Source organism: Botrytis porri, assembly GCF_014898465.1.
Source record: "Botrytis porri strain MUCL 3234 chromosome Unknown BPOR_001, whole genome shotgun sequence".
NCBI lineage: Eukaryota > Fungi > Ascomycota > Leotiomycetes > Helotiales > Sclerotiniaceae > Botrytis > Botrytis porri.
The window spans coordinates 303,320-313,184 of record NW_024066075.1 but is presented as its reverse complement, the minus strand read 5'-3'; positions in this window follow the sequence as shown (position 1 = coordinate 313,184).

Here is a 9,865-nt window from a genome sequence, read left to right as displayed (position 1 = left end):
CATGCTTTGCTATATCCTGCATAATTCATTGATTTGATGTCGTTGACTCGTTTACATCTTTCCATATAAGGTATACCTATGTACATCACGTTGCAACGACATAAAATGCATCAAGGATTTAAGGTAATGCACCTCTTTCCCCTATTCCTGAGTGCCTTGTCTGCAATCAAGGGCTGAGTATGCTGGGGATTGGTTAAATGACGAGGAGAACAAGGCAAACGCACCACACCTGAGCGCATCAATAACTCCCTACCAACAATTAATCAATAAGAAGCAATACATGAGGATTCAGATCTCGCCCAGATCTTGATCATCTTGCATATCTTGTACCATCAAAAAAGAAAAGAGACTTCCCTCAACCGTGTTTCAAAGAGAAGTGCAAAGGGTACGGGGTAAAAGATGGAAGGACCCCCAACCTGTGAAGCTCAGATACATATGAATAAACTAACCCTTTTACGAATATGTTCCGGAAACATGTAGGGAGTATATTTATGGTACTTTGTACACGATATAATTTCGAACCGGAAACCTTCCTTGTCTCCAGCTTATTTTATGCCACCGGTTCGTTGGATCTCCGTTTGATTTGATCAGATCATTCCATTGGCTGTCCCAGGTTGGTGCAATCTCCAGACCGTTTGTATCTGGATATTACCATCGTGCAATAGCCTCATACTTTCGTTTTTTTTTCAATAAATCAAAATTCAATGCGCCGCTGAAATGCTTCCGTTGGGCTTCGAATGGTTTGGAATCATTCTGTCAATTAACGACTGTCCCCAGAACAAACCTTCTTCCACTCTCATTTTGATATCAGTTGCAAAGCAACATCCCATCTACATGATTTGTCCGGCTAGTTTAGCAGTATAAAACTCTCTAGTAACATTTGGTGGTACCCCATAGCACAAGCATTGACTTCCTAACTTTAGGTACCGTACGTGCCACTAACTAATAGGCAATTCTGTCCATCCGCCAACCACCAAGTGATTACCACCACCACCAAACACCAAACGGAAGATTTGGGTTGGTTGCTAATATGCTATGCTATCAAACTTTCTCACTCCACTAATCTTGAAACCATTACTGTGGAAGGCACCATCCAGATCTTATTTCAGGCTTGGTCTTCAATGGCCATGCCCATTAGAACAGTCCTGTTCGTACCAAACAACGACCGGAATTTGGGGTAAGTTTATGCACAAAATACATGCACCAGGCGATCATTAGGTCGACCAAATCATATCAATGGCTGGTAACCATGTACCATTATTTTTCACAGTCGAGATCTTCAAAATCAAATCCGACCCGCAAATACAAACCCGCCAAGACTCTTCAAACTTCGACAGCCCCAGAAGTAAACCATTTGATGCCAGAATGGTCCAAACTTCCTAGACTTTCATCCTCATGACCGTTCATCTTCATCGAAGAACGGGGCTCTTTAATTTCTGGGTGCACACAGACCCTTACCTGACATTGATTATTTGGCTGGGACATGTTTTGCTTTCAGTCCTTGGAATTCCGTCGCTCCAATCAGAAAGTAGGTCGAATGGGTGAACGGCATGGCAAGACGTGGATTTAGATTGAAGAACTGATGGACCCGACCACTCGGTACATAAATATGGTGAATGGTGTTGATATACTTGGTATGCATTTTGGTACTATATTCATAACTAGATATCAGATCTAGTAGTTTCAACCGGCAACCATTTGTACTAACCTCCCTAACTAGCGGGAGTTTATTACTAGACTCTTGTACCGTGCCTTGCTACATCAAGTAACACCAATCCCAATCCCAATTCCAATCCCAATCCCGCGCTCACGCTCAGGCTCACGCGATGCCGCGCCGCTCCGCTCCACGAAAAACGCGTTCCTACCATTCCATAGTACGCTATTTTAAAGCAATTGTCCACACACGCGATGACGCTACCTTACCCATGGTCCAAACGCTTTTCATACTCCCCCCACAAGGACCACAAGGACCTTCCTTCCTTCGTATGCAACCAGCATATCCTAATTCCTGATTCATTCCCTTAGCTCTTCAATGGTCAATGGTCATAGATGACATATCTGACAATGTATCTGGTGATGTGGAATGCAAATCAGGATATGCCATGGCAGAAATCAAGAAAAGAAACCATGGAACTTGCGAAATCCAACGTAGATCTGGAAGAATTAAGGGTCCTGGGAAATCATTCCGATTCCTTCATTCATTCAATCAATCAATCACACACCCAAACCATTTACCCATCACACCACTCAAACGTCTCATCACCGCAGTAACCTTCCAAGGCCTGCGTAATGTCCGAACAATCCCCTCCAGGACTGTTCGCCGCTTGCTGCGTCCATTGCTTATTTCCTTCGGCGTCAAGCGGATTCCCCGGCACCTCGGCTGTACTTTATGAACCTGCTCGTGAACTTACCATTTGCTTTACTTTGCTTTGCTGTGCCGTAAGCCCTCGGGATTACTTTCCCAAGTTTCTCGTAACGATTATTGCATATTGGCTCGGCAGATGATGTGTATATACTCGCGTGTCATTGGATACCTACGATATTGAACGATGGATGGGGGGACATCGTGAAGAGATTTTAAAAACTCTTTCGCGAGGATCCGCTGAGCTTGAACAGAGAGCCCCAGGGGCCAGAACGCCGTCGCGTTCTCCGCACAGAGGGTCGCGGAAGGTGGATTGAGTCTTTCGATATGAGTCCAATGTGAAGCTTTCCGAATAATTCTGGGCTGCAATGGTATATCTCGTGCATAACTACCGTATGCAATACTAACACTAGCAAGAACGATTTTCTACTACACCTCCGATTGGGTGGAGAGGCTTCACTATGCTACTCTAACACATCCCCACATTCTTAGTTGTTCAGCCTCATGTTTTGTGATTTATACAGATGGTGTATAAGGAAGATTCATATGACTGACTATTCGAGACATAAAAAATTCGGTAGGCAAGTACTGTAAAGCTCGGACGGTGGTCACTGGTCACACAGACGGATTATCTAGCAGACTATGACCTTACTACGGTACAATCTTTTATCTTTACGTATTCGAACGACGCAGTTCCGGATTGAGTCTCGGTCGTCACCCTCCTCGTGAAATCTCTGATTCGGGAAGATTTGCATCGTGGGGTTTTCCGCTGGCTTCCATTTGTCTTGGTTTGTCTTGCACGATGTACAGAGGACTGGAGAGTTAACTGGTTTGTCTTGGTCGATCTTAATCTTGCATGCTTTTGTTTGAACTCTGTGCTGTGTGGAGGAATCAGGTTGGGTTTTGGTTGATGCGTAGTAGCTCATACGTAGAGAGTACTGGTTAGTTTATCTGCTCATCTTGGATGGGTGTGTCATTGGATGGGATGGGATGGGATGGGATTAGTATTGGGCATTAGTAGAATCGTAATGTACCGGTATAGACTTTGGGACTGGGACTAGGAGGTTCCGACTGGATGGGGATTCCCGATTCTGAATATGGTCCTCTAGCTATGTTGTAAGATTTGTGATGTATGTGATGCATGCACTCTAACTACTGTAGCTTGCTTCTTCACAGCTAAGAAAGGTAATGAGAAATTTAATTCTCGGATATTATTCTTTATACTTCCAATCTCAATCTGACCGTGTGCACTCTCTACTTATAAAAGTCAGAATCTTTCTCCAGAGCCAAACCTGGCAGGTATGTATGTAGGTAATTAGATGATCGATTACAATTTACAATTCACCCCATCTCAAAATCCAATATCCCCTCTTCAAACTTCGATCGCCTATCTCGATCTTCACTCACCGTGTTGACAAAATGTCCCCCCCCAAAATCGCTTATGTTCGGGGTATTTGGTATGCGATGTGATGTGATAGATAGATGATGTGTTTGTATGTATGTACATCGTATGTATATGTACGGAGTCTGTGTATGCAGCAGAAATTTTCTTCCTTCCGCCTGGCTGGATGGGGGGATGGGGGGGAGGGTGGACAGAATTCCCAAATACGTATGAAGGATTAGAAGGATTGGATACTTGAGAATCAGATGAGGTAAATGCCTTGGTCTTGGTTGGGATCGGGATCGTCTCTATTGACCACCTGGTATGATAAACTCAACTACTACAGTAGTACTTCGAACACCTACCTAAACCTAAAATTTATTGCAGAATTCTCGATAAATTAGGTGTGTAGTCAATAGAAATAGAAATGGAAATCTGTTGAAAATCATCCACTTTTTGTTTCGGTTTCAGAAAAATCGTGGATCGAATTAGGCTTTATATGTTTTGGATTAGTACGAGTACTCTGTAGGTTGAGTTTACACATCCATCCATTCATCCATTCATCCATTCATCCATTCATCCATTCGAAAATAAGCAATATTCTCCATTCCATTCCATACCGACAGAGGATCGGTTTCCGCCGTACAATCGCTCACCGTAGATATGCATGCATGCATAGATAAAGTAGGTAGGCAGGTAGGTAGGTAGGTAGATATTTAACACGTGCTCCCTGAAAATACTAGCTACATGCAATATCAAAGTCCAGAGATCGGTGTACTCTGTAGCTTGCATGAGAGTTGTCTGGCCTGGCTTCAAGCACCTATTGATTATTGATTATTGATCCATGTACGGTAGAAGAAATTCACCACCCCGCATTTTGTGCTCGCTTACTGTGCAGAGCATACAGAAAAACTTGGTTATACCAGACTGGGATATACCGGAAACTTGGATATACCAGACTTTTTTTCCATTTTTTCCTAAATTTATATGGGAATATTGGAATTTTGATGAAAACTAATATACCGAACTAAATTGACTAAATTCCAGTATAAAGTATGAATTTTGATGGTCAATTTGACTGAATAAGTTATATTTTGAATGAGTAAGTATAAAAGGCTATTATCACATAATATTTTCTCGAAAATATTAAGGTTTAAAGCTGAAATCGGATATAAATTTTGATTAGAAAACTTAGGCCATTATTTTTTATACCGGTATCTTCTTTATACCAGATTTCATTGGTCGAAAATTCCAGTCCGGTATAACCAAGTTTTTCTGTAGCATAAGATATACTAATGGCTTTGGTGGTGGAATTAAAGTTATGCTATTTATGTATTCTGTATTGTCTATGCACTAATTATCCCCGGTAATATTCTCGAAATGTCAAGATAGAATGAAGGCGAAATCCAATAATACCTTTTGGCCAATATTACCCAGGTACATATCAACACCGAGTAATGAATTCCGTATGGTTGGTAAGGAGGCGCGGATTTGTATTTTTGCGCAGTAATATACATTTGTCTGAGTTCATTTACGCGTCTGTCTGTCTTTGCCTTACACATCCAATCTTCCATGTACACAATAGCCTGAAATCAATACCGCGCGCAGAAATTGCTCAGCCTTCCAAGCCTCAATTAACCCTCTAATGAAAGAAGAAAGAATCAGAAACCGCGGCACCTACCGGTACATTACATGTGTATGCCCCGACGCCGCGGCGCGGCGGATGGTCGCGGAGTAAGGGAGAAATGGATAATGTGGCCGGGCAGATTCACATCGGTGCCGATGCGAGCGTTGCGCCGCCCCCTGGATTTTTGTATGCGCTGAGCTAGGCCAAGCAGCTGCAGAATTAGTATCGAATCTCACATCATTTGAGGGTCTCAAGGGGATTGATTGTACATGCTACGTAGGGGACCCGAGTCTTGAGACTCATGTACACTACCTACCTATCCTATCTGCGTAAACGGCTGTGTGAAGACGAATCATAATGTATGTAGGGAATCCATGAACCGAGACAGACAGATAGGAGAAGACATTCTATGATGAGATGATGTTGGAGTTTACCCCTATTCATTAGTAGATACTTTTGATCCTGAGTAAGGAAAGTTGAGCAATAATAGGAGAAGCTCAGTGTGTCAAGTACACACTTGATCCGCATCACTAGGGAATTTCTGGACAACCCCCCTCCTTCACCTATAGTAAGAAACCGCAAGACCGACTAGGCATATCCGAGTTAGTGCCACACATCTAGAGACTCATATCACACCATGAGACCTGAACCCAATAATCTAAATTAGCCCCCAAACACATTCCACACGAACGCGTGAACGCGTGGGAGTGGGAGACGTGATTTTATTTTCTTGTAAGGATGCATGTTGCAAGTACTTGCATATGCGGGCACTAATATCTTGGTACGCTGAGCGCGCTGAGCTACGCTACGCAAAATGCATGCAGCGTAGGACAGGAGGAACCTTGGTTTGGGGCTGGAGCGCTTGGATGATGATGACATGACTGTAAGGTTTGAATGTAGCAGGATTTCGGACTGTCTTTGAAGCCTTGATCTTGTGTGAATGGTTTCTGGCGTGGTGAAAATGCGAGGCGGGGAGCGCGACTCATCTTAGTGTGGATTCGGTTAGCACATGTTCATCTTGCGGGGTGGAAATGCATCGCTGGTGATGGCGACTTGGATTGATAAGGATAAGTTCCAGGGGAAATTCGATAGGCCTCGGTGCATCCAAATCTTCAATTTGTGGAAAGTGTATTTGGGATCTCTCGATCAAGAATCGAATTTGTGACCTCGATTGCCGATAGATCTATGTACTATGAACGATTGATCTGCGCCTCTTCATGACTCTTTTGTCCGAATTTCTTTTTCTCTTTTCGCAGCGGGCATTTACCGGCGAGTTGGTAGGATCAACAAAGTCTTACGGGTTACGAAGCTGGGCGGAAAAGCAAAACCCGAGTGCACGCAGTGGAGGTCACCCCCCAGAATTCATCCGGCTCTTGGACATCTGCAACACGGGATTTGTCAGGTCGTTGCGCCATTTTGGATGGCTCTAACTAATCACTGTCAAAACTCATTGCACGAAGTGTGCCGTTATGATACGAAATTGAAGGTTTTGACATGTACACCCTATCCCTCAAGCGATTGACACGGGCCGAACACATCGTCCCCGCGGCTCAATAGTCTCGTAGTATGAGGAAACATATCAAGTGTGAAACCGGCCCCATCGACTGCGCAACTTTCCGAGTGATTCAGGCAAACATCAAAACCTTATTTCACAAGCGGGAAAGTGCCAAATGAAGCTGGTGAGTTTATACGATATTTATAATAAGGTTCAACACAGGTCTTAAGATCGTCGTAAGTGTGCATGCAAGTCTTATCCCCGTTTCTGTTAAGGTCACTGTGCCAGAATGTCATAGTGGGAGACGGGACTGCGAATAGACACGCGAAAACCACTGCCTATTACAATAATATCTCTGAACAGCTTTACATGGTATCAACCCAAACATTTCATGCTAATTCAATATGTCTAGTTGGAAAGCACGAAATTGTCGCGAAACCCTGATGACCAAAAGCCTCATCGCGAATCTAACACGCTACCTAGTTCTCAGACTATTTCGTTGGTAGATACGCAATGTTGAGGTAGTGTAAGTACGTACGTATTTGGGAATTACTGTGTGTATGCATCTATGTTGTACCCCGAGCGAAAATCTTTGGTAGAGTGTGGGATAGGGTAGGATAGGATAAGAGGATGCCAATAATACGGCTCGGCGTATCTCATCTCAACCCAGTGTTGAGTGGGTGGCGTTGTAAGGCTAGGAGGGATCATTATGGTTGGGAATTACTATTACTATCTTACCATGACCATGAAATGAGAACCGGAGGCTACGAGATGTTGGTACTGGAATGGGAAGGTGTATATTTAGAGGTGTGGTTTGCTTCTGCGAGTGGAGTGAGGTTCAGTTGAATACGACATTCAACGGAAAATTATGTCTAAAATCGATTCGACGGAAGTCATCCCCTTTTTCCAAGGTCTAAAGCAGTCGCTGTGGCTGAAAGATGACCCAACTTCCCGACCCAACTTGGAAGTAGGTATTCAATTGGACAATTCATTTATCACAGCCACACTTCTTGCAGGTCCACGGGTATCACGTACCTCGTGTATTTCCCATCCCATCTTTAGCATAATTATCCCGCGTCTCGCAGTGTAAAAATATATATTCCCCATCCTATCACAGACACTTAGTGCCTTGCTCAGGAGGTCCAGCTAGGAACTCATTGACACCAAAAATCCTACGACCCACACGGATATTGAATACCATGCCCTCGACTATAGTACTATACCTCATATCACGAAACGATTCTCTTGGTCTTTGCCACACCTTCGTTCCAACTCCCAGCACAAATCAATGAGAAGCTTGCATAAACCCAGTCTGACGCGTGAAGAAGCAAAACGGGTGAGTACCTAGGTATCTTGAGAACGGAGAACAAGCCAAATGATACGAAACCATCACCAAATCTACGCGCTTCCTTGTGAAAGTTTCGAAAAGCAAATTACCGTACTTGTTACATACATGTACCTAGACGGTGCTAATAGAAATGAAAAGTCCTATCGCCCAGAAACTATACTCGCCACGGGAAAGTTGATACAATTAGCTCGTCAGTCACCGGTACATCCGGATTTCACGTTCCTCATAAGTGTCAAATATCCGAATCACAAACATTTCAATTTTCATCAAACACTACTGCACATCTTTCTTTACTGGAAGTCGTCCTAGCGACTTCTGCTTCCAGAATCAATCACATGCAGTCACGTAAATCTCACCTATTGCCTATGCAGTATTAATCTAAGACCCCATCTCTCGGAACCGGAAGATCTTCATCCTAGTCTTTCGGGGCTTGCGGTGCAAACGAGATTGAAGGTCATGGAAGCTTTTTGATCTCATTCTAGAATAAATGTTTTATATGCGCAGGAACCGAGAGAGTAAAAAGCAAATAAGTGCAGATTGATTGATTTGATTTGATCGATTGATATGTGTTGTCAAACATCAATTAATCAAGGGCATCCCTTCCTATTCTCTTTTGATGGATTGATGTAAAGGATGGAAATGGGGAAATAGGAGGAAATTGAGGTTTTCGGGGTCCATGCAAATGTCATGTGCATTATGCATATTTCCCAATATGCATATCTGGATTCAGTATAACATACGCTGTACTTCAATCACGACTCCACTTTTTGAGCAGGCAATTCATTTCCTTGCATTTATTTCTAATTCTATATTGAAGAATGGATATATTGTAGAGAGAGTGATGGGGATGATAATAAGCGACCACGACAGCTCATTTCATGCATCGTGCCTTTTTTCCCCATTCCTCTGATCGACAGGACAGGACAGGAAAGATTACGTGGTACAATGGGCATCAAGCAGTGGAATTGTAGGGTACGAAGTTTGAAAGAAGAGGGGTAGATCTCGGGTACGCGCAGCTTCTCCAGGGGTGATGGAGGTTGTTTGCGAGAGCTGTGGGACACATTGATGGGATGAAGGCTGGGTTGTGATGTATAGGTAGGGTACTGTGCGTGGTTTCCTGCGCAAGGCAAAGCAGAGGGGCGAAAAATCAGAGGGAAATGTCTTTGCTTCGGGGTAGAGAAGATATGAAATCTTTGCATTGTTTGAATACCCGTCATATCCGATGAGTGCATCGCAAACAATGCTTTCTCTTTGAATTTGATTGTCAGTCTGCTGGCTAGAGTCCCTAGTAGCACGAACAATCTTCATTCCCGACGAGAAAACTTTGCTTCTCTCTCTTCTTTTCAGATTGTTGGGAAGGTCTCATGCATATATTGGAAATTACTCAGTGGTACAAGGTTCAATATTGAGGCCTGTCACCTAACAAGGCGCTTTCGGTGGAGGATTGACAGGAAAGCTCAGCTGGCTGTAGTATGAAATACACAACAGATACCCCAAGGGTATGCCTGACATATATCGTGACTTTTGCATGGGCAATCATCAGCTTGATGACTTGCTCTTGAGAGTGAAGACCATCATGTAAAATCGAAGAAATTTTTGCCCATATACCTATAGAGAGGGTTGAATAATGTTACAGATAGCTGTCAAAGATG